This window comes from Lissotriton vulgaris, chromosome 2_1 (genome assembly GCF_964263255.1).
Source record: "Lissotriton vulgaris chromosome 2_1, aLisVul1.2, whole genome shotgun sequence".
Taxonomy (NCBI): Eukaryota; Metazoa; Chordata; class Amphibia; order Caudata; family Salamandridae; genus Lissotriton; species Lissotriton vulgaris.
The window spans coordinates 1,885,561,832-1,885,570,523 of record NC_141687.1 but is presented as its reverse complement, the minus strand read 5'-3'; the positions used below and the strand labels follow the sequence as shown (position 1 = coordinate 1,885,570,523).

At 48.0% G+C, this 8,692-nt stretch overlaps 1 pseudogene; it reads left to right on the top strand.

Annotated features, from left to right (window-relative positions):
• Nucleotides 1-477: 477 nt before the first annotated feature.
• LOC147733471 (18S ribosomal RNA) lies at nt 478-2,261 on the top strand (annotated as a pseudogene).
• The last annotated feature ends 6,431 nt before the right edge of the window (nt 2,262-8,692 follow it).

Sequence of the window (8,692 nt, the reverse complement as noted above, 5' to 3'; positions counted from 1 at the left end):
ATGCAGCAGATTACAAACCAAAAAACATTCTCGTATATCAATATTTACGTACTTGTGTCATATCCTTTGTCAAATCCACTGAGTAAGGAGGTAGGAAGTTCTGGTGATATGCTGAAGTTATCCACCAAAAATACCTTTCCATCTTTCAACAGCATCAAGATTTCCAGGCGGGTCACCTGGCAGTCTGGCCCCCTGCATGCCACACTGTCACCCTCCTCTGCCCAGCACATTTCTGCAACAACTAGGAATGACTGTTCAGTGGGGTGTCACTGATCACTGTGTCTCTTTCAGATTGGACTTTCCCCTGGCTTTCCCTTTCTTAGAAACGGATGGGCCTGCCGGTGCCTGTGCGACAGCACCTTTACCCTCAGCAAGCCCCCCAGGCGGGTGGGCTTCCCAAGCAGGCTTTGGAGGGGTGTGAAGGTTGGTTGGGGGATGGGCATACTGCTCCCAACAACCCAGTCCAGCAGGTGCGGCTACCTGGTTGATCCTGCCAGTAGCATATGCTTGTCTCCAAGATAAAGCCATGCACTTGTAAGTACACACAGCCGGTAGAGTAAAACTGCAAATGGCTCATTAAATCAATTATGACTCCTTTGATCGCTCTGTTACATGGATAACTGTGGTAATTCTAGAGCTAATACATGCCAATGAGAGCTGACGTCCTGGGATGCATGAATTTATCAGACAAAGACAAATCCAGGCACGGCCAGTCCCTTTGGTGACTCTAGATAACCTTCGGCCAATCGCACATCCCTGTGACGGCGATGATACATTCGGATGTCTGCCCCACCAACTTTCAATGGTACTTTCTGTGCCTACCATGGAGACCACAGGTAACAGGAAAATCAGGGTTCGATTCCAGAAAGGGAACCTGAGAAAAGGCTACCACATCCAAGGCAGGCAGAAGGCACACAAATTACCCACTCCCAACTCAGGGAGGTAGTGATGAAAAATAACCATACAGGACTCTTTGAAGGCACTGTAACAGGAATGAGCACACATTAAATTCTTTAACGAGGATCCATTGGAGGGCAAATCTGGTGCCAGCAGCCACAGTAATTCCATCTCCAATAGTGTATATTAAAGTGAATGCAGTTAAAAGGTCTTAGTTGGATCTTGGGATCGAGTTGGTGGTCCAGTGCGAGGCAAGCTACTGCCTGTCCCAGTCCGTCTCTCGGCGCCCCCTTGATGCTCTTGACTGAGTGTCGTGGGGGTCTGGAGTGTTTACTTTAAAGAAATGACAGTGTTCAAAGCATGCCGGATGCCTGAATACTTCAGCTCGGAATAATGGAATAGTACTCCTGTTCTATTTTGTTTTTTTTCAGAACTGGCGACAGGATTAAGGCCGGGGGCATTTGTATTGTACCACTAGAGGTGAAATTCTTGGACCCGCGCAAGATGAACCAAAGCAAACGCACTAGCCAAGAATGTTTTCATTAAAGAAGAATGAAAGTTGGATGTTCGAAGACGATCAGATACCATCGTAGTTCCGACCATAAACAATGCTGACTAGAGATCCGGTGGCGTTATTCCCATGGCCCGCTGAGCAGCTTCAGGGAAACCAAAGTCTTTGGGTTACGAGGGAATATGGTTTCAAAGCTGAAACTTAAATGAATTGATGGAAGTTCACCACCAGGAGTGGAACTTGTGGGTTAGTTTGGCTCAACACGGGAAACCTCACCTGGCCTGGACATGGAAAGGAATGACATATTGATAACTCTCTCTTGATTCTGTGGTGGGGGTTCATTGCCATTTTTCGTTGGTAGAGCGATTTGTCTGGTTAATTCCAATAACAAACTAGACTCCTCCATACTAACTAGTTACACGAACCCCAGCGGTTGGCATCCGACTTCTTAGAGGGAAAAGTTGCATTCAGCCACACAAGATCGAGCAAAAATAGGTCTGTGATACCCTGAGATGTCCAGGGTTGCACGTGTGCTACACTGAATGGATCAGCATGTGTCTACCCTCTGCCGACAGGTGCGGATAACCTGCTGAACCCCGTTAGTGATAGGGATTGGGGATTGCAATCATCTCCCATGAACAGGTCATAAGCTCTCATTGATTAGTTCCTTATACTTTGTACACATTGCCCAGGAATACTAACGATTGGATGGTTTAGTGAGGACCGCAGATCAGCCCCACCAGGGTCCGCAAGGCCCTGTCAGAGTGCAGAGAAAACGATCAAACTTGACTATCTAGAGGAAGGTGAAAGTCATAATAAGGTTTCTGATGGGGAACCTGATGAAAGATCATTAACAGTGGAGCGACACTCACACTGTAGGCACAGGGCCTGGCCCTGCCCTCGCATGCCTTGGCCGGTGGAGCGGTCCGCTGCTGCTGGGGCTTTTGGGTGTGGACTGGGTGTGGGGCGGGCTTCTCCACTGGGGAGGAACTGACTGATGAACGTGTGAGGCTCTGGAGGTGGTGGGTGGCCCCTACCCCCCTAGGAGGTGCCCAGTAGAAGGCCCACCCAATACAGAACCGACTCTCATCAAGCATGACCCCGGGGTGGGGAAACCAAATGGCAGTGCCCCACTGGGCTTGGACAACCCCTGAAGGCCCTGCCATGCCCGATATCGGCCTGACGAGGCTTCAGGCGACTGAGGAGTGGCCCTTCTCGAGCGGCAGGGCCGCCTGGAAGAAAAGGAGCCGGGCCTGTAAGTGAGTCAGTGAGGAGTGTGTGGGATGGGATGTCACCTGACTCTTCCCTTTCAGTGCCTCCGACCACAGTAGGGGGTGGGCTACCCACCAGCTCGCCAGCATGGCTCAGGGCTGCTACTCAAGCTAGGGACTCCTGATACCACAGGGGTCAAGCACGGTGGCAGACAGCTGATGTGCAGGTGGAGCGACCCTTGTTGCCCTGGTCTCATGAGACCAGGATGAGGGTTTGCAGACTTGTGCGGTCCACTGGTGATGGGGCTGCCTGCTTCTGCTGCTTTGGGAGCTCCCTTGCCTGTGGGGGGAAGTGGGGCTCTCGAGCTGAGTGCCTGATAATGCTCTTCGAATCAGGGAGGCTGACTCTCAGAGGGAAAGCCTTGAATAGAGCATGGACAGAAGGGGGCCGCCTACATCATCTTTCGTGCTCCGCATGTTTTTAGGGCACCCGGTGCTAAATATTTTGTAGGTGACCCAATTCATGGTCAGGATTTTGCAAGTTGAGCCAAGCTTTTGTCTCTGTCTGTGGGTGCCTGTTGAACCCAAGCCACCACACCTGGGGGTGGGTCCCTCTGCGCCAGGACAGCAGGGTGAAACAGAGGGGGGGAATGTGGGCATGTGGGAGGCTGCCTCCACCATGTGCTGACTGGCACGAGGGCCTTCCCCTCCTGTCCCTGCACCACCAGGTGCACATGGTTCCCTTAAAGGGTGGCCAGATGGCCAGACCCCCCTGCACATGCCACTGGGAGGTAAGCAGCCCCAAGAAGGAGCCTCTTGAGCACCAGCTTCAGACTGCATGGCTACTCCTGTCATTATTGGACTGCTGTGTGACTGGGTCTTGCGTCGTGTCGTCTGGGGCCATCTGGCCACTGGGTCTTTTTGGGCCAACTGGTCACCATGCTGTGCGATCAGATGGCTGGAAAGCCAGCCAAAGAGGCTAACTCCAAATTTTGGCCATCCCCCAGGGTTCTGTAATAGTCGAGGAAAATGGGCTTCCCAGTCAGGCCCAAGGGGAGAGGATGTGGCCTGGGCTGAATCCTCTGTGGCTCCCCACTCTCCAAGAAGGTAAAAGGCACCCACTCAAAGCAGCACCTTTCTTGCTCCTGTATTGGGTTTGGGGTAAAGAGCAGAGACCAGCCCTGCATGAAGGCCCAGCCCCGCCGGGCTGCCGAGCTGAAACACGTGCCCGGGAGAGCTCTGAGAAGTCCTCAGCAGACACCTGGTTCCAATCTCGGATAGCAGCCACTGTCATTGTCTTGCCCCACCCATGTGGTACCGTCGGCAGGCCCTGCGCAAGGCTTAGCATTCGCCTAAGAATGAGCAGGGCCTAGAAAAGGGGAAGCAGCAGTCTGGAAAGCCCTCTCCCCCCTTCTCCGGCGAAGATGGAGGCTGTGGTCGCGCCCTTTGTCAGTGCTCCAGAGGGGCCCGGGCTCCATGTGCTGGTCCTCCATGCTTCCCAGCGTATGGTTGGGGCAAATTGGCCCCATGGTCACGGACAGGGGGTCTGCCTTGGGAAGGTCCAGCCCAGATTCTGATTGATCGGGCATAGTTGGGCCTATTTGGTGAATGTGGGCTGCTTGGTTGGATACACCTGACCACGGCCCCAGTGAGGGTTTCCGAACTAGAGGATGGGGCTATGCAGTGTAAATGAGCCAGCAGCCCTGGGTTCCCTTCTCTGGCCTGCGGTGTCATAAAGGGGATGTTGCCCCACATAGCTGGTTTTAGAGGATCTGAACAGGCCCCTGGACCCCCTGCTGGCCCATGGAGTTGGTGCCCTGGTCCGTGGCTCCCTCTTCCAGCCTGCGGCGTCATAAAGGGCACAGGACAGGGGTCCCGCAGGCCTGATGAGGCTTTCCCTGCTTGACTGGGTTCAGAAGTAGGGAGTGAGGCTAGAGCTCTGGTGGATCCAGGGGTGGGAGCCCTCGTCCTGCCAAGCGCTCGGGCAAACCTTGAAAGATCTACACATATGACCCCTTGCTGAATTCAGGATTTTGTCTACTTTTCAGAACGTATATGCTTTCCGGGATCCACCATGTGTTTCACACCCAATTCTACCACTAACTGGAGGTTGGCAACACAAAAATATCAAGAGAAATGGGCTATGTCCCAGTAAAATGCCAAAACTGAAAGCTGAGATGGTGATTTTAGCACCTCAAATCCTTTTCTGAAGCCATTTGCAGGGAAACATCTGATGCTTTCTTCTGCAGCACTTGTTTCCCAAAAACCCCCAAATGTAGTTGTATTTTGACTAATTTCTCGGTCCCTGCAGGGGAATCCACAAACCTGGTACCTTATAATACCCAGGATGTTTGAAAAAAAGGATGCAAATTATGCATGGATAAGTTATGTAGACAAAAAGGTTATGGGGGCCTAAGCGCCAACTACCCCAAAAGCCAAAAAAGGGCTAAGCACAGGGCAGTGACAAGGCCTGGCAGCGAAGGGGATAGATAAGATGCAGCAAATGTAGGCGACATATGTACTCATCTATTCCATTGATTGATGAAGAATGTCAATGTTCCTAATTATGAATGTGAATAATATGACTTTGAATGTTGTCATGGTTGGTGTATAACTGCTTTTTGCTCTCTTAGTGTAACATATGAACCTAGAGTAAATATTTTTTACACTATTTGATCCAACACTTTCAGTGCATGACAGTCATTGATATTAGATGGTTCGTTCACATTTGTGGTCCTAAGAAAATCATCAGCCAACAGGCATACAGCTGTGTGTGAAACAGATACTTTGCCTGTGAAGATTTTGCCTACAACATTTTGGTATCATATTTTTCCACGTGATACACCATTGCACACACACACACACATTCAACTCATTTTTTAGGTTGTTTCTTTAATGTTAGCTTCAAAACAATTGTGGGGCCCTTGGTTTGTCTTTTGCTATCAATGTAAATACACTACTTGCGACTCTGCCAGATCACTGTATGACAAGTTCCAAAACCTAGAACTGTGGATTTGTTCATCCTTCCATTTCTGAGTCTGTGAGGTGATCACACATTGGTTCATCATTGGCTACATGTTTGAGTGAGATACTACCACTAGGTACACATTACACACTCTCCAAACACATACACACAGATGGATTTTCAGACACTCTTTTTAAAATAGGCAAACTGTTGGTAATTCTACTTTCCTTACCAATGAGTAGGCCATTCTCATAATGGCCATTTTCAAACCGCTCATTGATGACAGTGTGGTGTAAAATGTAGGCATCATGGGCACTTCCAGGGTATTTAGCCAGAAAGTTGATAAAGAGTAGCTAATGGTCGACTATTGCCTGGGCATTTATTGAATAATTATGTTTCTGGTTTTTGTATAGGTATGCAGTGTCTGCAGGGGGCACCAATTACAAATGAGTGCAATCTATAGCACCAAGCACATGGGGAAATCCTGCAATATTGTAGAACCTTTGCTTCTTATCCAATTGCTGTTGATTAGATTGGTGAAGGTCAGTTTAATTATGGCATCTAGCACAGATGGGAGAAAGGTAATTAATGCTCCCTTTGATATGCCTGCCAATCTTGCTGATGTAGTTTTGAATGATCCAGAGGCCAAGGTGTGTAGCGCAGTCATAAATTTGAAATGCGCTGGAATAGTAGTGGTACTTGTGGTTACTGTCTGAAGACTTGGCCCTATCTTCTCCAACAAGCCCATGATGGACTCCCTCTTCAACCTGTAAAACTGTATCACCTCTTCCTTACTGAGGTCAATGAGGGATGTGTGTTTAACAGAAAATATCTTCATTCCTCCTTTGCTGCCTATGTGGTGGTGATCTCCTAGCTACTCCTAGTTGCAGTATGATGACCTCCATGGGATAGTTGAGCTCGCCAAAATGTTCTGTGGTGTTGAGGATTGTATAATACTGCCACTGCGTCATTTCCTATGCGTGGATTGCCATTGTGCAGCAATTCTGATACAGTTCTAGCTTGGCGTTGCACTATTCCATGATGCGTAATGCAGTGCTAAACTCGTAAACACCACTGCGTTATGGTTGCATTAGATTTTGTGGGGGAACGCCTACATGGCATATATTATTTCTTGCGTGATGCTGCTGGATTTAGTGCAGCTTTTGACCCACATAAACCTTAAAAAATGAAGCATCGTTTTTAAACTATGACTTACTGCTTGCGTTGGTCTTGCGTCAAACTACATGATGCAAGACCATCAAAGCCACTCATAAATATGCCCCCAAGTAACTAAATATTATTACCATGCCTAGAATTTCTACAACAGCTTTACAACAGGAGAGCAACCAAACTGTGTAATCCCGCACTGGATTAACGTAGTACCTTTTTGCCCTTTACAGCTGCCAAAGTCCGGGGTGGGGGAGGGGCAGGGTGGAGGGGAGGTAGTGGAGTCTGACATACGACAGACAGCAGTAAGGTAAGTCATTAAATAGATAAAACAATTTTCCTTGGCGCGCACTGCATCGCTGAGTTGGCGATGCAGTGCAAGCAAAGGAATTTTTTTAAACTCATGTATTTACTTACCTTACTCCTTTCCATCATATGTTGGACTCCACTACCTCACCGCCATGCCCCTCCCCCACCCCGCAGCACTCCCTCGGCGAGCCACCACTGATCTGGGGTTAGTTTCATTGAAAGGGCAGAGTGTACAGAAATGGCACTGTTGGATTGAGACTATCCTTGGATCATGTTTCTTTAGTTTATTTCTAAAGTCTAAAATATAAATATTTGATGACATTTCCTCCTAAAATAACTCTTTCCTTTATGGGTGGTGGTGATGGAATCAGGGGATTGACGTTAGGATCTGCCAGGGCCTTCATCACGACGACAAGGATTGGCTGACGATGTTGAACAAGATATGGCACATTGGTAGCTATGTAATGATAACTACATTCCTCTGCATCAAAGTACAAAAAATTAAATGCTTCTTGTAGGAAGGACAGCGACTAGTTGTTATTTTAGGGGCAGTCCTGAATCTGTCACTGATCACTTCCAAGTCAAGCTAATCTCTTTATCAGACAATTACTTATATTTATTATTTATCATGTTAATCCAGCTGTGGTAGAATTGAGAAACAAAGCTGGTGCCACTGATTTATATGAGGCAAAGAGATATCAAGGTGACATATTCAAGAGAACACAAGGAATACACTGGAAGGTAACTCATAATCATTGGATCTTTTGAATTTAACATGAGTGCTATTACTCAAGACTTCCTTAATTAGACCATTGTATCTGACACTCAGCTTTTCCAGGGATCTAGTCATCAATGTAAGGTGTGTATTATTGGTAAGAACTGCACATTGCCTGTGAAGGTAAGGAGCCAGAGCCTCCTCTCCCCTCTTAGCACAGAAGTGCCAGCAGGGAAGAGGGGATTTTCCAGGATTTGAATAATTATTAATGATGATACATCAAGTCATCATTAGATGTCGACATAAAAAGAATAGCATACGAAATCCTTTATAGTGCTCAAAGAATGTGCCAGAAAGGACACGGACAAAAATTCTGGGTTTTAAAATGCACAGGAAATCGCAGTAGGACGGGGAGGTGTACTTTGAATAGCATCATGATGCAGTCTGTTAAGAAAGCTAATGCATTTGGGAGAGATAATGCCCAAATGGAAAAACTGCATAGACAGCCAAATAAAGAGCTGTAATATTGTAGGCCCATTAGTAATGTCGAATTGCAAAAAACTAGCCATATGAGCTGGAAAGTGCATGGAGGCTGGCAGGAAGGAGAACATCTGAGGCATTAAGTGATTGGATCTGAATGCGCCATTCCTCAGGCTTTTTATCCTCCACTGAAAGTGAAAACGCTTCCAATTCCAGATGATTCCCTTAAGAGGGGAAATGCCCATATACACACTGGTTCACACTTCAGGAAGAGCATTTCATGGTCTAGGGCGATGCCAGTGGAGATTGAACGTGTGATGACTCCAGTAAAAGGAGACTTGGGTGGTACAAGCAGCCTTTCTTCATCTGAGATTGGCTGAGTTCAGATTAGGGGCCTGGCATTCAGGGCCGGACTTCGATACGGGCAAGCCGGGCCC